Raw genomic sequence first — 22,792 nt, 5'->3', positions numbered from 1 at the left:
AAGAGGGGTCACAGAGGGGCTGTCTGGCCAAGGCGGGGAGGGGGAAATCGGAAAGTTCTGTCGCTCACTGAGCTGGTCCATTGTCATGGGCATACATGTATTAAGTGTACCTTGAGCTCTTATAGGGCACTAATACTGTGCTTTGTCGGGAATAAACCTGGCTGAGTGCCTTCACCACTGAACAGTCTGTGGACTCCTTGGGCCACCTGATCGAAGGACGCTGTACAGGCACCATGCAGAGAGAACACACATAGAAACAACAACTGACAGCCTTTGACAAGTGTTTTCTGAAAGCCCAAGTACACTGTATCAACTGATATAATTCAGTTTTTATAATCAGCCTGATAATACTGTTCTTTACTATAGCGTCAACCAATTTGCCTGGTTCTGAAGTTAGGCTTACGAGCCTGTAAATTACCAGGATCACCTCTGGAGCCTTTAAAAAAAAAAACTGGCATTACATTAGCTACCCAGTAGTCATCTGGTACAGAGGCTTTTTAAGCAATAGGTTACATACCATAGTTAGTAGTTCTGCAATTTCATATCTGAGTTTATTCATCCAAGAGTTCTGAAGGTTGTCTGGTCCAGGTGACTTATTATGGTTTAATTTATCAATTTGTTCAAAAACCTTCTCTATTGAAACCTCAATCTGGCACAGTTCCTCAGATCTGTGGGACTCTCCCTCACATCCTCTGCATTGAAGACAGATGCAAAGAATTCATTTAGCTTCTCTTCAATGGCTTTGTCTTCCTTATCACCCTGATCATCCAGTCGCTCCACTGATTGTTTGGCAGGCTTCCTACTTCAGATGTACTTAAATTTTTTGCGGTTAGATTTTGTGTTTCTTGCTAGTTGCTCTTCAAAATTCTTTTTGGGCCTGCCTTATTATACTTTTACACTTGACTTGCCAGAGTTTATGTTCCTTTCTATTTTCCTCAGTGGGATTTGACTTCCAGTTTTTAAAAGGATGCCTTTTTGCCTCTAGCCACCTCTTTTACTCTGCTGTTTAGCCATAGTGGCTTTTTTTTGGGTTCTCTTATGCTCTCATTCTTAATTTGGGGTATACATTTAGTCTGAGCCTCTATTTCAGTGTTTTTTAAAATAGTTTCCATGCAGCTTGCAGGCATTTCACCCTTGTGACTGTTCCTTTTAATTTCCATTTAACTAGCTTCCTCATTTTTTTTTTTAAATGTAGTTCCCTTTTTTGAAATTAAATGCAACTGTGGTGGGTTTCTTTGGTGTTTTTCCCCTTACAAGGATGTTTAAATTTAATTACATTATCATTGCTATTACCAAGCGGCTCAGCTATATTCACCTCTTGGATCAGATCCTGTGCTGCATTTAGGATTACATCAGAAATTACCCCTCCCTTTGTGGGTTCCAGGACTAGCCGCTCCAAGAAGCGGTCATTTATGGGATCTAGAAATTTTCTCGCTGCATCCCGTCTTGAGTGACATGTCTGGAATCAACAGGGGGATAGTTGAAATCCCTCATTATTATTGCATTTTTTGTTTTTGTAAACTCTCTCATCCCCCTGGGCATTTCACAGTCACCATCACCATCCTGGTCAGTAGCATATTCCTACTCCTATATTCTTAATATTCAAGCAGGGAATTTCTATCCATGAAGATTCTATGGTATCTTCACTTAAGATTTTTACTATATTTGACTCTAAGCTTTTTCACATACAATGCCACTCCTCCACGAGCACAACCTACTTGGTCATTCTTCTGTATTTTGTACCCTGGTATAACTGTGCCCCATGGATTATAATTGTTTCATCAAGTTTCTATGGTGCCTTTTGCATCAATATCCTCATTTAATACCATTCACTGAAGTTCACCCTTCTTAGTATTTTTCCCTAGCATTTTTATACAAACACTTATTAAATGTGCCAATATTTAGTGGTCTGCCTTCATGTAATGTAACTGAATGGGACTCATTTTTGACCGTCTCTCTTCAGTTCCTAGCTATACTTTATCAACTTCTGTCCTCACCTCTTTACTAGGATATAGAGTATCCCCTTTAATAAATCCTCCCCCAAGGGATCCCGCTCTGAGTTGTTTGCTCCTTTGTACTGGTCAGCTTTCCCCCAGCCCTCAGTTTAAAAACTCCTCTAAGACCTTTTTAATTTTACATACCAGCAATCTGAACTGCTTCTGTTTTTGTTTAGGTAGAGCCCATCCTTCCTGTACAAGTTCCTCCTTACCTAAAAAGTTCCCCAGTTCTTAGTAAGCCTAAATCCCTCCTCCAAAAATCATCTCATCCACTCATTAAGACTCTGCAGTTCTGCCTGTCTAACTGGCCCTCTACATGGAACGAGAAGCATTTCAAAGGACATCTTGGACTTTAATTTCTTACCTAGCAGCCTAAATTTGGCCTCCGGGGTCTCTGTCCTACCTTTCCCTAGTTCACTGGTACCTGCATGTAGCACATTCACTAGTTCCTCCCCAGCACTTAAATCTATCTAGATGTCTTGAAAACTCTGCAACCTTTGCACCCAGCAAGAAGTTCACAAACACAACTATTACCTGTCTGATTATAATAACTGGGGTCCCCTCCCTGGAAGGGGTATCCTCTGTGCAAGAGGATACTGTGACCTCTGAAAGGAGGGTCCTCCTCCACTTATTTATCAAGGCCCTAAATACCACAAATAATTTTCACATTTAACTTTATGCACTGAAAAATCCTATTGACTTCAGTGAGATTTCTCATAGTGTGTAAAATTAAACAGGTACTTAAGCTTTTGCAGGATCTGGTCCAAAGAGACAAGTTCAGGGTTTTGTATCTCTCGTACTAGAGTCCTGGTCTGAAAGGAGGACTTAAAAAGAAGCAAACCTTTCAGTTGTCTGTTTGAAGTATGATCTTTTAAGTTTTTAACAAAACTCTGTCTGAAAATTTATCACCTAGTATGGTGACACTATTCAATACAAAAAGTGTGCAACAACAACAAAAAGATTATTGGAATGGAAAGAGAAGCTGTACTTGTAAACTAAGAATTCTGTATTAACGAACAAGAGAAACATGCATCATAGTTTAAACACATCTCTAGTTTTCTTAAAGTAATTTCAAATATCAATTGTGTCTTGATGTTCCCCGCACCCAAAAACAGAGATTAAAGACTCCAGAGAGCCTTAGAATATAAGGGAAAGCATAATACCTATTTAATATCTGCATCAGTGCCAAGTAACTTATAAAGTTATTGACACTACATGACAAACTATGACTACAGTCACATTACTGCCCTTATCCCTTGGGGGCAGGGGGGAAAAAAATCAGAAATCATTTTTTGTATTATGCCAGAAAATATTTCTGAAATTGCTATAAATAGCTCAGGGACAAGTTAAGACCTTCAGACCTATGGGGAGGGGGAGAAAACAACTTTGTCCCTAATTTGAGGGGGAAATCACTATGTCAATGTAGAATATTTAGTAATGCAAAAATGCAGGTAAACAAAGGATAAAGAGAAGTAAATAATTTTTAAACCTAGTAATTATTAGTCAGTCATTAGGAAAACTTTTTCTAAAAACACTCTTAAATACAGTAAGACTTGTTTTAGAAGGCTATTGTCTCTTGCCTGCATTAAGAACACTAATGAGAAAGATCACACTTAAGGCAGTAAGAAAAGGAGTACTTGTGGCACCTTTTCGTTTTCCTTTTCTTTTTGCGAATACAGACTAACAGGGCTGCTACTCTGAAACCTGTCATTACTTAAGGCAGTGAATGTCACCTGAATTTAGCAAAACTGGAGCACCAAGACTGGTAGGGTGGAGGAATCTAAGGATTGGGTAAATTACTAAACTAGATAAAAAAAGGTTCTTTACCTGCAGTACTTGATCTCTGGCAGCATGCAGCTATAAGAGGTTCCGACTGCTACGTCTGTGCCTCCAATGACAGACTGGTGGAGCTAACTAGTAAACAGAGAATATAAAACTCTCAGCAGAGTGGCAGTCATGTGACTTGAAGGCAGAGTCACAATGCCCCAGCCCTCAATTGTCAGTTCCTTTTCTAGCAACACGGCTGAGGACTCACAGGAAGCAAGCGGGTGAAAGTGGATCTATTATGACCATAAAAAGAAAAGGAGTACTTGTGGCACCTTAGAGACTAACAAATTTATTAGAGCATAAGCTTTCGTGAGCTACAGCTCACTTCATCGGATGCATTTGGTGGAAAAAACAGAGGAGAGATTTATATACACACACACACAGAGAACATGAAACAATCCGATGAAGTGAGCTGTAGCTCACGAAAGCTTATGCTCTAATAAATTTGTTAGTCTCTAAGGTGCCACAAGTACTCCTTTTCTTTTTGCGAATACAGACTAACACGGCTGCTACTCTGAAACCTATTATGACCATGTACCTTTGGAGAAAAGAATTACAGGTAATTATTTTTCCCTTCCCAGGGATGAGTTTTGATAAGAGAGCCCCATTCCTAGAGAAAAAGTCAAACTTCCAGAAACGGAACGGTTTACAATTCAGTTTACACTGAAACAGAACACTATGCTCAGAAAGCAGCCTGACCAAAGACATTTGGGGCTGGGGTAGAGAGGCTACGTGTTTTTACATGAGGGCAGAAAAAAAAAAAAGAGTCAAAAAGCTCCTCTTCCCATTCACCAAGTGGAGGAGAACCTTACTAATCTGGGCTCGATCTTGGAACATTCCACTCTGACCCCACAAAGGGCACATTTACATTAAGCGTGAGTAGTCCCATTAACTTGAATGGGATCTTCACATGTTTAGAATTAGTGATCAAGTCCTTTATAGTCTCTCCCCCACCTCAAAGCTTTTATAACAGAGAGCAATTGTGAGGTTTTGTATTACCAAGATTTCATTAGTTTCAAAATATTTTCACATTTTGCTAGGGCTTGAATTACAAACTAAACTACAAAAAAGAAAAGGAGTACTTGTGGCACCTTAGAGACTAACAAAATTTGTTTGAGCATAAGCTTTCGTGGAAGTGAGTGTAGTTCATGAAAGCTTATGCTCAAATAAATGTTAGTCTCTAAGGTGCCACAAGTACTCCCTTTTCTTTTTTGCGAATACAGACTAACACGGCTGCTATTCTGAAACTAAACTACAGTTACTTAAAATGAAGAAAGTATCTTTTGCACTGCAATAACCTTTGCATGTTCGTGAACTATCATATCAGCAAGTAATTAATTCACAATGCATCTCCTGGTCGTTAGTGTGAGTCATTATTATTATTAGCAGTATCACGATAGCACCTAGAGGATCAAGATTGGGGCCCCCATTGTCCTAGGCACTGAACACATGCAGGAAATGACTGTACCTGCCTTGAAAAACCATGCAGTCCAAGTAGACAAGGCAGACAAAGAGCAGGAGGAGAAAGAGCGAGAGAGAGGCAAAATGACTTGATCAAGGTTACCCAGCAGATAAGTGCTACAGACAGGAAAAGAAACTGAGTTCTATGAACTCCCAATCCAGAGTTCTATCCACTAGGATATTAAGAAGATTCTGCCATATCGGAATATGAAGGAGACAAGGTCAGAAATAATCAGTCAAGAAATAAATCGAAAAAACAATAATAATAATAATAATAATCACGTCTGAGTACACAAGCCTGAGATAACTACAGTTCAAAACTACAAGTATACTACTTTTAGCATAAATACAGATAAGAGCTCCACACCTGAAGTCACAGGACTGCAGGGAAAGCAACATGCTATATCTATTCACTAGCAAAGACTGATATACTATATTGGAAAAAAAAAATCCTCAAAACAGGCAAAATACAGATCTGAACTAGCCAGCATGATCTCTATACTCCTAATGTAAACCAAGATTTAAACTAAACTATAGTATGATATAGTACTTTTTAATATTGAACAACAACAGTCAGTGTCTTCCCAGTTTAAAAAACCCAGACTTCCAGCCAGCAATATTAACAATAGTATATATCTATGGATGAAAGGTGCTGTATAAAGGCTTTCAAAGTGCTTTACAAAAGGAATTAGTCATTACCATTTCCATTTTACACATAAAAGATTTAAATCAAAAACAGGTTAAGTGACTTGACCTGTGTCACCCAGCAGGTCAGTAGCAGAGCTGGAAATAGAATCCAGGTCTTCAAGTCCAGTCTGATGCCCTACCCACTGAGCCACACCACCACCTGATGGACAGAAACTGGGTGAATGACCCCAGTTCCGAGATTGGAAAGCAAAAAACACACTATAGAAATAAGCAAATCTATATTTAGACTGCAAGCTAATGTGTCTTATCTATGTTCTGCAAAGTGCTTACATTTATGGTACTATAAAGATTTATAAACAACAACTACCGTGTCAGCATATTCACGGACTCTACAACTTTTTTTTTTTAAACACAGAAATGAGAGACTGTGGCCATGTCTACATGACAGTCATTAAACCAGCATAACTACAGCACCCTGGTGCAGAAGCAGCCTATACCTACAGAAGGCATTTTTCCATCAGCATAGGTCCACCACATTGCTGAGTGATGGTAGTTAGGTCAATGGAATCATTCTTCCATCAACCTAGCTGCATCTGCACTGGGGGATTAGGTTAGCATAGCTATGTCATTCAGGGAGGTGGATTTTTCACATCCCAAGTGAAGTAGCTATAGCAACCTAAATTTTAAGTGTAGGCAGATCACGCCTGAAAGTTGGACATGCCTAAACTAATCAGATGTTTAGAAGTCTACAAGGAGACTCAGACAAGTTCCTAAATCATGGAGGACAGATGACGATTTCTGCTAATACTTACACGAATGCACAGCTTTTCCTATGAAGAAAGAAAGTTAAATGAAAGCAAATTCACTTAACAATTAGATACCATGCTACTCAAGTTTCCCTCATTTCAATGGGCATTACCCATTTTAGTCCTAAAGTTCCCTACATTCTAGATCAATGTGGTGTCTTCTTCACTTTTATTGTTGAAAGTTATTTACATCAGAAATACAGAATCAAGAAGCTGAGTTTCTAGGAAAAAAAAGTGTTATTTACTCCAGGAGAAGGATTCCTACAGCATTTTGAGCTTCCCACATGAATAATACTTGTATCTCAGTCACACATTGTATCCCACATGAGCCATAGAAGGTGGGGGGGGCGGAGAAAGGGGAGGAAAAATAGACAACTAAGCCCCATAATTTGCTTAAAGTTAAGATGGTTAAGCACACACCTAATTATGCAACTCAAAAGGTCCTAGTGCAACAAAATTTTCTTCTCTCCATAGAAAAGGACTCAGCAATGCCCTAACCCACAGTTGTAGTCTCTAATCACATATTATGGCTCTTCCAGAATTCTTAGCTTGCTCACCAACTCTACCAGTCATATGCTAGAAGTCTCTGACACAGAAGGGATCTGTTTTAAAAGCCTCATTTTTGGACATATAGGGAGTAAAAACAGGAATACAGACCATAACAACCTTTTCACCCACACATATACAGAATAGGGTAACAGTGGGGTAATGTTTCAAACCCATGTTAAAAAAAGTTTCACAGTGCAATAACGATCCCAGCTGGACTGTTTTCTAACATGGTTTGCATGGCCAATCTATATGTTGCAATAGGGTTTGGCCTCACTCATGCCAGCAGGACAAGCTATGCTAGAATACAATTCAAACGGAAGCAGTGAAGGAGGGAGAACTATGCATTTTGTTTTGATTTTACATGATTTCCAAAGACTCCAGCCTGTATATACACAGAGCCTCAAGCACTATAGCCATCACAAGACCTTTATGCCAGACATGTATCTTTCAACAAAAGAAATTCTGATGCCATCTATGCAACTAAAAAGTATCAACTACTATTCACTTCCAGCATCGTTAGAACAAAAGCTACTAAAAATTCAGTGCCTGATGCAGTTACACTGAAGCACCCTTCACCTGCTCTGGCAGCATGAAAGGGACTTAAATTGGATGTGATACCTCTTTATGCTGCCAGAGTGGTATGCAAGAACCTTATAGGGCAGGGGTTCTCAAACTTCATTGCATCGTGAACCCCTTCAGACAACAACATTATTACATGATCCTGGGGTAAGTGGCCAGAGCTCAAGCCCTGCCGCCCCTAGTGTGGGGAGAGGGTGCCGGAGCCTGAGCCCTGCTGCCTTGGGTTGGGGGGAGAGCTTAGGCTTTGGCTTCAGTCCCAGGTCCCAGCAAGTCTAATGCTGACCCTGGCAACCCCATTAAACTGGGGTCCCGATCCACAGTTTGAGAACTACTGTTATAGGGTAACTGAGAATTCAGGTTTCTGAGCTGAAGTAACTAATTTTTCTGAATGTCTATTTCTGTAAGAGACAACATTTAGAGTTGGCTTTTAAAGCCAAAAGTACCATAAGCACAAAAGTAATTGTTGCATATTTATAATTCTGCAAGACTATCTTCTATATAAAGTATTTTAAAGAGCTACTTACCGATGTTCTATCAACACGAATGTTTCAGAGTCAAGATACAGAAGACTTATGTTGGCACCTACTGACACTCCAGGCAAGGGGTATATAATCTTGGCAACAAGGTAGGCAGTCTCTAGAATCAAATGCATGTATTAATATTTCAGGTAGTCATTCCATGAGCTTTTTAGTTCACATTTTCAACAAGCTATAACCATGAGTTACTTCCCAAGGTTAGGTTTATATTGATAACATTAATATCCTGGGTGCGGTGGAGCAAACTAGAGTTTCTGAATTACAGCCAATTCAGCAAGTTACTTAACTACATACCAATCTTTAAGCATGTGAGTAACCCCATTGAATTGAATGGGGCTGTTTAAATATCTTGCTGAATTGGTGCCTAAATATTCAGAGTAAGATGCTACTTGTAGCAATCTCTTGATCACTGTGAAAAGTGTTGATGACAGAAGGTTGGATCTCAGTCTCTATGTGGAGGAAAAGAGGCACAATATTGGATGTCTCTGGCCTGTAACAGAAATTAACCTTACCACCAAGCCATTATCATGGCTCCACAATATAGTAATAAAAAATATATACATCTTAGTCTGACCAAGAAGGAAACCTGACAGCTAATTAAATGGATTGCCTTGAACCCCTTCCTCCTCTTCTTTCTGCCCTGTAGCCACAAGAAATATCAACTGACAGATTTGAATATACTAATAGAAAATGCTAAAGGCCAAAGAAACAAAACTCCCATATAACAACTAATATTAACCAAGGAGGATTTAGAGCACTAGGCATATCTATTATTTTAGCCCTCTTTTTTCTCTTTAGATATAACCAAACAGATTAATCTGTCTTAAACAGCAAAGAACATTAACTGGTATGTGTCATTTTTTTTCCACTGATCGTCTGTGGCTTGCTTATTTACCTTTTGCTAAGTAACACCTGCTAGTGTAAATCGCCTTTAAACGCATGCACGCACACACACACACACACACACACACACACAAATTAAGCACAGGTAACTGGATGTGGGACTTCTTAACTTCTCCCCATCCCCTTATCATTCTGAATGGATATTTTTAGGTCCATGTTTTAAGCAGTTGCTTCTAGTTTCCGGGTGCTCAACTTGAGACAGCTTCAGGCCCTATTTTCATGGGCTGTGAGCACCCTCAACTCCAACTGAAGTTGTTGGAAGCTCAGCACTACTGGGAAAAGAAAGATCAGGCCCAAATTGGACACCAAGAAACTGAGGCATCCAAAGTCAGAAGACGATGGATACAGGCGTCCACATCAGGAATCTGAGAACATCCCTCACGTAGTCTTCCAGGCTGAATACAGTGATTAAGAAGCTTCATTTTAGAAGTCTCACCAAGACTTCTTCATAGCAGCTCCACCATCCTTATCCACCCAAGCTATTCTAACCCATTCTATATTCCAGAACATGTCCTCAATAACCCTTAATTGACCCAGAATGCCTTGACAAGCTTAATTCTAGCAGAAAATAGTGGCATTCTAATTTTCCTCCCTTTAGTCATCATATTTGCCACAGAATTATTAAAAAACAAAACACAACAAAACAAAACCACACCACCACACACCACTTTAAGACCGACAAGAGTCTTTGACCTGGCTTATCTGGCTGGACTTTTGTTCCCTTTCTATCTTGCAGTTTATATTCGTGTTCTGGTTTTACCAGTCCCTCCCTCCTCCCCACAAGTACAAACTGTTTCCACATGCCAGAGTTGCTGTTAATAACCTTCTCACTGACAACAGATCAGTCATTTGTATTATCAAAACTACCATCTTTCACAGTGTTTGGGAGCCATATTTTCCCTCCATTTAGTCAAACTGTGAAATGCTGTTGCTGTAGGGATTTTCCACAAAGAAATACAACCCCCCCACAGCCTTAGAAATGTATATAAGATGACTAAATCAAATCCCTCTTTCAGAAACTAATAGTTAAGTAGGTTAGTATAGTATAATCTTGATATATCCCCTCCCCCATCTATGCAAGAAAGAAACTTTTACAGACTTAAGCCTGGCCACCCAACTTCAGGTGGTTTGGGGACAGACACGAAAAGTAGAATTAAATGATCTCCTTGGACCCCACATGGGCAAAGCCCTTCTTTCTCACAAGGTTTTTGGCAGTGGCAAGAGGTTATCAAAAAGAAAACGAGTACTTATGCTCAAATAAATTTTAGTCTCTAAGGTGCCACAAGCTTTCGTGAGCTACAGCTCACTTCATCGGACGCATTTGGTGGAAAATACAGTGGGGAGATTGATATACACACACAGAGAACATGAAACAACGGGTTTTATCATACACACTGTAAGGAGAGTGATCACTTAAGATGAGCCATCACCAGCATGTGTATGATAAAACCCGTTGTTTCATGTTCTCTGTGTGTGTGTGTGTGTGTGTGTATATAAATCTCCCCACTGTATTTTCCACCAGATGCATCCAATGACGCGAGCTGTAGCTCACAAAAGCTTATGCTCAAGTAAGTTTGTTAGTCTCTAAGGTGCCACAAGTACTCCTTTTCTTTTTGTGAATACAGACTAACACGGCTGCTACTCTGAAAGAGGTTATCAGTTATTTAATGATAACATGATTTTTCTGTACAGTTTGCTAAAAATGTTGTGCTCTTTGATTTACAATTAAGAGTTTATCCAAAAAGGGAAACTCTGTAGAATTCATGGAGCTCACTGTTAAATCCCATGATTCTCCATCTTTTCCTTGAGCTCAGGATTTTCCAGCAAAGTGAGAAATTTTGCAAACCTCTGTTTTTTGTTATCTGATCATTCTTTGTCCAACTGCCCAAGATTCCAGTATTTCTTCACAGAAGGTCACAGGAAGTTTCAGGTGACTTGTTTTAGTTTTGGCTAAGTTACAGAGATATAAAAATGCTTTAAAACACAGTCAGCACTTTAACCAAAGACAGAAATAGCCACCTCACCACAAGTAGCAGAGTTATATTTGCAATTTGCATAGGGTTATGTTATATAGCCACCTGTCTTAAGTACCTTAGTATCTAGGCACAAAAATCAGTAAAAAGCAGACAGTACAGAAAGCAATTCTTCTCATGATTCAAGAATTTGTTTTTAATTTTGTTTTTGAAAGAGTAGATCTGGACTTCTGTTGCATGGTTCCACATCTTGATGTGATCACAAGCAAGACTGGTCTCAGTCAGCCTCCAAGCAGTCTTTTCTTGGGGTTCTCCAACTGCATAATCCCTATCGAGCACAATCACTTGGGTGAGTTGTAGGCAATGAAGTGTGGTCCCAAAATTGCCAAGTCCCAACATAGGAAAGCTTTTGGAGATTAGGATCAAGAAAGAATTTGTTCTAGAAATTCATGGGCGGGGGGGGGGGGTTCCTCAGAGCACCAGGGTGAGAGTTTGCATTGGCTTTTGTTGGTGAAGACACTGGAAGCAGTTGCAGATTCCATATGGTGGTGAGGCAACTTAAATTGAAAGTGATGAAAGCACAGAATTTATGGTCCACTATAGATCCTTGTCTACAAGATAGCCAGACAAAATGTGTCCTTGCAGAATATTTGTCATCTGAGGACAGTAGCTTTTTAGGGGGTGGGGGAAAGATAAGCAAATACTTGAGTTATTTGCTAAAGGACAGGAGAATAGGTTTTCATGTGTGTTTTATAAGGCTCCTTTAAAAAGGACTGAGAAAGTTTCACACAGAAATCTGTGTGAAACTAACTGCTCATAATACATTTTAAGTAAAACTTTTACAGAGTATTCAGTACCATTTATACTCCCTAGCCATGATTAGAACACACAGCTTAAGTGTCTAGAGCATTTGGTTAAAATCATTCTGATCTGAGTAACATGATCGAACTGTACTCTAAATGCAAACCTATCAAAGTTGTAGCGCTCCTAAAACTTTTGCTAGAGCAATCAGGACTCTTAACTGTTTCATAACAAGATTAGCTTGAACTTTCCTGCATTTCAAGTTTGCTGACAGATTTCAGAAAAACTTACTTAGAACGCAGAAAATTCCTATCTAAATGACAGAAAAATCTGCCTCACAACCTGAGCACTTTAACAGGTTTCAGAGTAGAAGCCGTGTTAGTCTGTATCCGGAAAAAGAAAAGGAAAGGAGGACTTGTGGCACCTTAGAGACTAACATTTATTTGAGCATAAGCTTTTGTGAGCTACAGCTCACTTCATCGGATGCATGGAGTAGAAAACACAGTGGGGAGATTTTATATACAAAGAACATGAAACAATAGGTGTTACCATACACACTGGTGTTTTTTTCTCTCTCGCTCCTGCTTGTAATAGCTCACCTTACCTGATCACTCTCGTTGCAGTGTGTATGGTAACACCCATTGTTTCATGTTCTGTGTATATAAAATCTCCCTACTGTATTTTCCACTGCATGCATCCGATGAAGTGAGCTGTAGCTCACAAAAGCTTATGCTCAAATAAATTTGTTAGTCTAAGGTTCCACAAATACTCCTTTTCTTTAAGCACTTTAAACTCAGATTCAGTTTGTAAACTGCCAGTATTGTGGTGGGGAAAAGAGGCTTTAAAAAGTGAGCAATAAATGACTAAACTTTACATAATTATTCTGTGTCTGGCATATGACAGATTAAATATTCTTTAGTGACTATACTGTTTTAAAAGTATTTATCAAGGCCTTTATCCCATTCTACCAGAGCCTACTGACCCAGCTCACACCTACTGTACTGCAGATGCAAGAGAAGAGTACGCATCCGATGAAGTGAGCTGTAGCTCACGAAAGCTTATGCTCAAATAAATTTGTTAGTCTCTAAGGTGCCACAAGTACTCCTTTTCTTTTTTGAGTGGCAGCAGCTACACTGGATTTTGTGGACTCCATACTAAAGCTGAACTCTGAACAAAGTTCCCCTTCAGAAGGAAACGCACATGCTCCTGAACTTGCTACAGCTTTTTAAACTGAGCTCATAAAGGAAGATGAGTCACTGACATCATCTACTGTGGGAGGAGAGCAAGCTATGGAACAGAGCAAGCCCTAGGGGGGCTTTTCATGAAAATTGGCTTCTATGGAACCTTACTTTAATGTCAGAAGACGATCAGACACCAGGACTTTGCTGTTACTACATCAGCAAGTTATAGCCCCAAAAGGAGAGAAAACCACAGCAGAGGAGAAGATGGCAATCATCCTTTCACTTCACCTTTGCCCCAAACAGAGACTTCTCTTCCTAACCCTGCCTACCCATTCCCCCTTCCCTCCCTGCCCCAAAAAGAAATTTCTCCCTCTAATTACTCCATCCTGTCACAATGGAGTTCAGAGATGCCTTAATCTTTTACCCACATCCCAGACAACTCAGGGAGGGGCATACGGTTATGAACAGGAGAGTTTATCCCTCGCAAAAGAGCAAAAATCCTGGCAATTATATCCCAATAAGGCAAACTTTTATCGTTAGGAATATATTGGAACAAGTCACTACAAATCTAGAGTTTGTCAGATTTAGAGAAAGAGAACGCAGGGATTCAATCTGGATTTTAGTCAGGCATTCAATACTGTGCCTCACAAAATCTCAATTAGGAAGTTAATTCAAATTGGCTCAGATAGAACAACTCCTGTGGATTGCAAGCTGGCTGGAAACCCATATACAAAATGATTATGACAAGTAGCAAAGTAGCACACGGGGAGATGCTGAGAAACCAGTGTTAAGACATGTTGTAATATGCTCATTAATTATCTAGAAGAGTTAGTAAGCAAAATATTAATGACATCCACATGGCAATCAAACCCAAATACAGCATGTAACTATCCTGGGTGTGCTATGCCCACCCCAACAAATACTTGAGGGGTTTGGGTTTTCTTAACACTTTGACAACACTTGTATAAATTTGTAATCCCAATAGTTTTATTAAACTGAACTGACATTCTTAGATTATTGAATGGGAAGGAGCTGCAGACACCACTGGGGATGGAGAAACACAGGGTGTGTGTGTCTCTAGAGAGATTAGATACATGGGCAAAAAGTTTTAAAGAGATTCAACTTAGAAAAACGCAGCTAGTGTATTGGCATGTGCGGGGGGGGGGGGGCGGAGAAGGGAAAATCTAAATCAGGTCCTTCACGGAAACAAGCAGTCAAGGAATCAGTAATGTTGAAAGCCCTTCTTTACAAGCAGAGACAGCAAGTTAGCCATCAGCTTGCATTGCTATGCGGCTGCAAAATAAAATAAAGGAAACAAACTTAATGCAATTTTAGGCACAAGGAAGTGCATGAGGTCTTCTATACAACCACATCAGAAATATGCAAAAAGAAAAGGAGGACTTGTGGCACCTTAGCGACTAACAAATTTATTTGAGCACAAGCTTTCGTGAGCTACAGCTCACTTCATCGAAAGCTTATGCTCAAATAAATTTGTTAGTCTCTAAGGTGCCACAAGTCCTCCTTTTCTTTTTGCGAATACAGACTAACACGGCTGCTGCTCTGAAACCAGGAATATGACCATCAATTCTGGGCACCAGGTTACCAGAAAGAAATTGACAAAGCAACAGGAGCTCAGGAAGAGCCATGGAAGAGATTAGGGGGCTGGAGGAATCCAGTAGGGAGGAAAGATTAATAAGCGAGTGGAGCTTGGTTAAGGGACAGCCTGTGAGGGGGCAAGGTTAAGAGAACCTACAAGTGCGTGAAGGGGGTAGGCAGGGGTTAAATTCTTACAGAGTATTTTCCAGAGTGGGGCCCCCGCGGCCCCCATGCTACAAAACCCCCTAAGAGGGAAGGGGGAGGAAGACTCACAGCCGACCCTGCCCGCTCTGAGGCCTCACCCACTCCTGGCAGGGGTTAAAGCCAGGCCCCCCAGGGGTGAGGGAACTCAGGGCCCCCCTCCACAGCCCCTGGGCAAGGGGGCAGAAAGCTGCCCACCCTGCTGCACGAGGGAGAAATTGACACCTCCCCGCACAAAGGGCGACAGGGGGGAGCCCAGCCCCATGGTGGAGGGGCACCTCGGAGCCGGCCCCCCCCGGGGCACCTCGGAGCCCGCCCAGCCCCCGCGACAACTCTACGCCCGGCTCGGTACCTGCGCGTCCCGGTGCCCAGCGCCGGCTGCTCCCCGCACCCACCCCGCGCCCGCCTTTTGACCGGCGCCCCCGCCCCGCCCCGCCCCGCCCCCGCTGCTCAAGCTCCGCCCCCAGCTCCCGCCTCCGCCGGCTGAAGTGGCCGGAGTCCTGCCGCTGTCCCTGCCCCCCAAATTCCCAGCCGGGCCCCCCGCCACCCCCCCGTGCCACCCCCCTTCCCTCTGCCAGCCCTGCCACCCCACAGCCCCCGCCACCCCCCTTCCCTCTGCCAGCCCCTCCAGCCCCCCGCCACCCCCTTCCCTCTGCCAGCCCCCAGACCACTTCCCTCTGCCAGCCCTGCCACCCCACAGCCCCCGCCACCCCCCTTCCCTCTGCCAGCCCTGCCACCCCCAGCCCCCGCCACCCCCCCTTCCCTGTGCCAGCCCTGCCACCCCCTGCCACCCCCTTCCCTCTGCCAGCCCTGCCACCCCCCCTCCCTGTACCAGCCCTGCCACCCCCAGCCCCCTACCACCCTCCTTCCCTGTGCCAGCTCTGCCAACCCCAGCCCCCCTACTACCTCCCTTCCCTGTGCCAGCTCTGCCACCCCCCAGCCCCCCCACCCCCCTTCCCTCTGCCAGCCCCTCCAGCCCCCCGCCACCCCCTTCCCTCTGCCAGCCCCCAGACCACTTCCCTCTGCCAGCCCTGCCACCCCCCTTCCCTCCGCCACCCCTAGTCCCCCCGCCACCCCTAGTCCCCCCGCCACCCCCCTTCCCTCTGCCAGCCCCTCCAGCCCCCCGCCACCCCCCCTTCCCTCTGCCAGCCCCTCCAGCCCCCCTGCCACCCCCCTTCCCTGTGCCAGCCCTGCCACCCCCTGCCACCCCCTTCCCTCTGCCAGCCCTGCCACCCCCAGCCCCCGCCACCCCCTAGTCCCCCCGCCACCCCCCCTTCCCTGTGCCAGCCCTGCCACCCCCTGCCACCCCCTTCCCTCTGCCAGCCCTGCCACCCCCCCTCCCTGTACCAGTCCTGCCACCCCCAGCCCCCTACCACCCCCCTTCCCTCTGCCAGCCCTGCCACCCCCCCTCCCTGTACCAGCCCTGCCACCCCCAGCCCCCTACCACCCTCCTTCCCTGTGCCAGCTCTGCCAACCCCAGCCCCCCTACTACCTCCCTTCCCTGTGCCAGCTCTGCCACCCCCCAGCCCCTGCCACCCCCCTCCCTGTGCCAGCCCTGCCACCCCCCCTTCCCTGTACCAGCCTTGCCACCCCCCAGCCACTCCCTTCCCTCTGCCGCCCGTGCCACCCCCTTCCCTCTGCCAGCCCTGCCACCCCCCCTCCCTGTACCAGCCCTGCCACCCCCAGCCCCCCTACCACCCTCCTTCCCTGTGCCAGCCCTGCCACCCCACAGCCCCCGCCACCCCCCTTCCCTCTGCCAGCCCCTCCAGCCCCCCTGCCACCCTCCTTCCCTGTGCCAGCCCTGCCACCCCACAGCCCCCCCACCCCCCTTCCCTCTGCCAGCCCCTCCAGCCCCCCTGCCACCCCCCTTCCCTCTGCCAGCCCTGCCACCCCACAGCCCCCTACCACCCCCTTCCCTGTACCAGCTCTGCCACCCCCCAGCCCCCGCCACCCCCTACCCTCTGCCAGCTCTGCTACCCCCCAACCCCCACCACCCCTTCCCTCTGCCAGCCCTGCCACCCCTTAGTCCCCCCGCCACCCCCCTTCCCTCTGCCAGCCCCTCCAGCCCCCCTGCCACTCCCCCTTCCCTCTGCCAGCCCTGCTACCCCCTGCCCCCGCCACCCCCTCTCTGTGCCAGCCCTGCCACCCCCTCCCACCCTCTCCCCTGTGCCAGCACCCCAGCCACCCCCTTCCCTGTGTCAGCCCTGCCACCCCTCAGTCCCTTCTCTGCCACCCCCTTCCCTGTGCCAGCTCTGCCACCCCCATCCCCCTTCCCTATGCCACCCCCCTTTGCTGTGCCAGCCCTGCCACCCCTCAGCCCCTTCCCTCTGCCCCCCCTTCCCTGTGCCACATCCCAGCCCCCCTACCACTCCCCTCCCTGTGCCAGCTCTGCCACCCCCCAGCCCCCGCCACCCCCTTCCCTCTGCCAGCCCTGCCACCCCCCAGCCCCCACCACCCCCTCCCTGTGCCAGCCCTGCCACCCCCCAGCCCCCTCCCTGTGCCACCCCTGCCCCCCCTTCCCTGTACCAGCCCTGCCACCCCCCTTCTCTGTACCAGCCTCCTTCCCTGTGCCAGCCCTGCCACCCCCCCAGCCTCCCTGCCACCCCCCTTCCCTCTGCCCCCGTGCCACGCCCCCTTCCTTCTGCCATCCCTGCCACCCCCTAGCCCCCCTGCCACCCCTTCCCTCTGCCAGCCCTGCCACCCCTAGCCCCCTGCCACCTCCATCCCTGTGCCAGCCCTGCCACCCCATAGCCCCGTACCACCCCTCTCCCTCTGCCAGCCCTGCCACCCCCCAGCCCCCTACCACCACCCCTTCCCTGTGCCAGCCCTGCCACCCACTAGCCCCCTACCACCCCCTTCCCTGTGCCAGCTCTGCCACCCCCCAGCTGCCCTGCCACCCCCCTTCCCTGTGCCAGCTCTGCCACCCCCCAGCTGCCCTGCCACCCCCCTTCCCTGTGCCAGCTCTGATACCCCCCAGCTGCCCTGCCACCCCCCTTCCCTGTGCCAGCTCTGCCACCCCAACCCCTTTCCCGTGCCAGCCTCCAGCCCCCTCCCCTGTGCCAGCCCTGCCACCTCCCCTAAGCCCCTTCCCTTTGCCACCCCTTCCCTATGCCAGCCCCTTCCCTCTGCCATCCCCTTCCCTGCGCCAAATCCCAGCCCCGTTCCCTGTGCCACTTCCCTTACCTCTGCCAGCCCTGCCACCCCCTACCTCTGCCAGCCCCTTCCCTGTGTCACACCCCAGCCCACTTCCTTGTGCCAGCCGTGCCACACCCCAGCCCTCTTCCCTTTGCCACCCCCCTTACCTCTGCCAGCCCTGCCACCCCTCTTCCTGCTACCAGCCCTGCCACTCCCCAGCCCCCCTTCCCTCTGCCAGCCCTGCAGCCCCTCAACCCCCTTCCCTCCACCAGCTCTGCCCTGCAGCCCCCCAGTCCTTCCACCAGCCCTGCTACCCCTGCAGCCCCTCTTCCCTCCACCAGCTCTCTCAGCCCCCAGCTCCCCTACCCTCCATCAGGCCTACCTTGCCACTCCCAGCCCTCCTCCCAACCTCCACCAGCCCTGTCTTGCTGCCCCCCATGTTTTGTCCCCCCTTTGCTTTGCCAGTTCCAGTCACCATCCCGTGCCCCCCCCATGTGCTTCTCTCACCCCCTTCCAGCTGCCAAAATAATCAGCCATGAAGCAGTTCATAAAGTGTCATCACTGAGCTGTAGATTTGCTGCTCCAATCAAATTAGCAGGAAACGGGGGGGGGGGGGCGTTGACTGATCCCCGAGGCTCTCCGCACCCTCAGGCAGGGATGGCCACCGCAGTGAACCTTCCCAATGGGCGCCAAGTATCTCTGAAGCCAGGAGGGCTAGGAAAGAAAAAAAAAAAAAAGCCGAGATGCTGCCCAACATGGATACAGCCTGCAGGCCAGTTCCAGCCTCTGCATGTTTGACACCCTTGCGCTAGTCTAGCTGTCCCATATCAAATAGAGGAGCCTGACACAGTCTGCAAAGTTACTCCTTTCGCCCAGTAGGGAGCGGTGCTTTCTCTGCTCCATTCCCAGCCGTCAGCAGCACGTGCGCCACGACAGCACGTTGTACGAGCGCACAGAGCTCCTTCTCTCCCAAGGCTTCGCACAGCTCTAGCGGATGACTGGGGGAAGGCCGTTAAGTAAAGGAAGCTTTCAAGTAAGCGGTTTCAAATAAATGAACTTTAACGTGAGCAGTTGAGATAGTTTGGGAATGCTGAGTGGGTTTGCAAACCGCCTCGGTGTAAACCGAATTAGCCCTTGGTAAGAGGGTCTGTCTCAGGTACCTCTCCGAGCAGGTGAGAATAGTGAATATTTTTGCAAGTAAATTCTAGACCAGGGCTGCCCTGCCTCCATCCGTAGAATCCAATAATATCAGGGTTGGAAGGGACCTCAGGAGGTATCTAGTCCAACCCCCTGCTCAAAGCAGGGCCAACCCCCACTAAATCATCCCAGCCAGGGCTTTGTCAAGCCTGACCTTAAAAACCTCTAAGGAAGGAGATTCCACCATCTCCCTAGGTAACCCATTCCAGTGCTTCACCACCCCCCTAGTGAAAAAGTTTTTCCTAATATCCAACCTAAACTTCCCCCACTGCAACTTGGGACCATTACTCCTTGTTCTGTTATCTGGTACCACTGAGAATAGTCTAGATCCATCCTCTTTTGATAGAAGCCTTCAACTACCTGAAAGGGGGCTTCCAATCCCCCCCCCATTCTTCTCTTCTGCAGACTAAATAATCCCATTTCCTTCAGCCTCTCCTCATAAATCATGTGCTCCAGCCCCCTAATCATTTTTGTTGCCCTTTGCTGGACTCTTTCCAATTTTTCCACATCATTCTTGTAGCGTGGAGCCCAAAACTGGACACAGTACTCCAGATGAGGCCTCACCAATGTCAAATAGAGGGGAAGGATCATGTCCCTTGATCTGCTGGCAATGCTCCTACGTATACAAATTCAGTGTCCCTACTCTTAATTGCAGTGTTTTTCTTCTCCCCTGCTGGCTACCTGGCATGGCTCAGCATGGCAGCTGCTGGCGCTGGTGCCCAAGAATGGGATTGTAAAAGGAAACAATAAAAAAAAAATTCCATACCTCCCAGGCAGCTCAGAAATCACTGCCAAATGTATTGCTGTTTTGCACTCCCGCCTCCAAACACATACCCAGACTCAGACCTGTTAACCCATTTTGCACAAGGTGCAATATTGCTGTTCTGAGTGCATTTTGCACCATGCAGGGCAACAGAAAACTAGGCCCAGGGTTCATGAAAGAATCAGCACCTACTTCACAAGCTTCCTTGCTGAGCCTCTCAGCAGAGCCCCCAACATGCATCCCATTCTAATGGGAAAAGCGCTGTTTCACCAAGCCTGTCTACACCACATTTAAAGCTGCTTTTTGGATGGTGGGATAGGATTGCCATCTAATGTCTGCTAAGCAGCTAGTCAGCTGCAGTAACCAGGGTCACTGCTACCACCTTGCATCTATGAATTAGGTACTCTGTACTAAAACATACTATTATTAGCATGACTTTGCCCTCCTCACTTGTTTGTCTCACACAACAGAGACCTCTTGCCTTTTAGATCAGGGGTTCTGAGCCCAGTGGCTGCAACCCCTGGAGGATCACAAAAAGGGATCAGGGCATCACAACCATCCTGTTGTTCCCATATTTCTAGATGGGAGGCCCAGCCACACAGGAGACAGGTCCTACGATGGCAACGGTGGAGAACCGCTATTCTAAATTATCAACTTTTTGCAAGCAGAGATTGTCATTTACTCACAAGCTTATACAGCACCTAACACAACAGGGTCAAGAAAGACCTCTAGATCAGGGGGAGCCAATAGCCAGACGATAGGACAAATCCAGGTCACCCAGCACTTCTGAATGGACCCCAAACTCTTTATTTGCTTTTTTTATCCTTATTAATTTTCTCTGGAGTCTAGACCTCAACTATACCTTGAGGAAGAAATTTAGACTGACAAATAAATTGACTACGGCTGCTCTAGATAGTACTGCAACAGTAATAAATAAATGCTGGCTACTGCGGTCTCTCTCTCTCTCTCTCTCTCTCTCTCTCTCTCTCTCTCCCCCCCCCGGAAGATTTAAACACCAAACCAAGGGTCTGGCTTGGGCTCCCCTTTCTGCAGGGCACCATTTACTAGTTGTACCAACAATCTTCAGCAAACCCCAGCATCCAGCTGCTAGTTATCCTCTGACCCAGGGGCCTCATTACCAGCCCCCACTCTGTTCCTAGCCAGCTCCTCCCTACTTCTCCTATGGACTAATAGTTCACCTGCTTCTCATAACTCAGCCCACCTCAGTGGTGCTTTCAGCTTTTTATTGGCGTCAGGTGTCCATTGGGCAGTCAGACCCATTCCCAGCTGGGTCTGATCATCCCCTCTACCCCAGGCCCAAATACCCATTCTTAAAGGGGCTTTGCCTCAGGCCAAAGCTGTCTGTCTGGCTACCCTGCTACAATAAATAATTATAATTAACAGCCCTCCAAATCAGGGGAAAATGCTGGGGTGTTGTTTTTACTCTGGCAACAATGGCTTTTCTTTTTGGGGGCTGTTTTCTGTTCCCAGCCTATTCTCCAGGCTACAGCAGCTTGGCAGCATGCATTCTATCCTCACCTATTATTGGTCCTGCTAGAGCAACTGCGGTCAGTCACAGCAGAGGTTTTTAATTGGGTCAGGGAGCCAGGTCCCCTTGCCAGAGCAGAGGGCTCTAGTAACCTTGAGGCTTTGATGGGTCACAGCTTGTTTAAAGCAGTAGGAAGATGACAGGTTTCAGAGTAGCAGCCGTGTTAGTCTGTATTCACAAAAAGAAAAGGAGTACTTGTGGCACCTTAGAGACTAACAAATTTATTAGAGCATAACATTTCGTGAGCTACAGCTCACTTCATCGGATGTGAGCTGTAGCTCACGAAAGCTTATGCTCTAATAAATTTGTTAGTCTCTAAGGTGCCACAAGTACTTCTTTTAGTAGGAAGATGCTGCACTTGTTGCAAGAATGGACCCATTCTCACTATATGAGTAGCAGTACAAAAATAACACACAGGAGGTGTCTGAGGAGAAGACTGTTCCATGATAACATGCCCCTCATCTGGGCATGGAAATTGTATGGTGGACCATGAATGCTCATGAGGTTGGGGTGTGGGAGGGGGTGAGGGCTCTGGCTGGGGGAATGGGCTCTGGGGTGGGGCCAGAAATGAGTTCAGGATGTGGGAGGGGGCTCTGGGCTGGGGTAGGGGGTTCGGGTGGGGGGGAGGGCTCTGGGATGGGGCTGGGGATGAGGGGTTGGGGGTATAGGAGGATGCTCCGGGTTGAGACCGAGGGTTTGGAGGGCAGGAGGGGAATCAGGGCTGGGGCAGGGGGTTGGTGCGTGGGAGGGGGGCAGGCTCTGAGCAATGCTTACCTCAAGCAGCTCCTGGAAACAGCAGCATGTTCCTTCCCTCCAGCTCCTACGTGGAGGTGCAGCCAGGCAGCTCTGCGTGCTGCCCTGTCCACAGGCACCGCCCCTGCAGCTCCCATTGGCCATGGTACCAGCCAATAGGAGCTGTAGGGGTGGCACTTGGGGCGGGGGCAGTGTGTAGAGCTCCCTAGCTGCCCCATGCGTAGGAGCTGGAGGGGAGGAATATGCTGCTGCTTCCAGGAGCCGCGCGGAGCCATGGCACGCACAGAGCGGGGCAAGCTTCTGACTCAGCTCCCCGGCTGCAGCGGGACAAACCCCG

At 47.0% G+C, this 22,792-nt stretch overlaps 1 protein-coding gene across 4 annotated transcripts in view; it reads right to left on the bottom strand.

Annotated features, from left to right (window-relative positions):
• The window catches only part of VDR (vitamin D receptor), a 149,996-nt gene extending 127,470 nt beyond the window's left edge, over window positions 1–22,526 (bottom strand). Inside the window, exons 1-4 of one of the 4 annotated variants that reach the window (XM_043506677.1) lie at window positions 15,411–15,475; window positions 8,392–8,503; window positions 3,825–3,911; window positions 2,739–2,821 (exon numbers count right to left, since the gene is read on the bottom strand). The gene's annotated coding sequence lies outside the window, so the exon portion shown is untranslated. Of the gene's footprint in view, window positions 1–2,738; window positions 2,822–3,824; window positions 3,912–8,391; window positions 8,504–15,410; window positions 15,476–22,476 lie in introns of those variants that run through there. The other 3 variants (XM_038378093.2, XM_038378090.2, XM_038378091.2) reach the window with 3 other exon arrangements.
• Between the last annotated feature and the right edge of the window lie 266 nt (window positions 22,527–22,792).

Source organism: Dermochelys coriacea, chromosome 20, assembly GCF_009764565.3.
Source record: "Dermochelys coriacea isolate rDerCor1 chromosome 20, rDerCor1.pri.v4, whole genome shotgun sequence".
In the NCBI taxonomy this organism is placed as follows: Eukaryota; Metazoa; Chordata; order Testudines; family Dermochelyidae; genus Dermochelys; species Dermochelys coriacea.
Note: the sequence above shows the minus strand (reverse complement) of the source record. Positions and strands in the feature narration are given on the sequence as shown.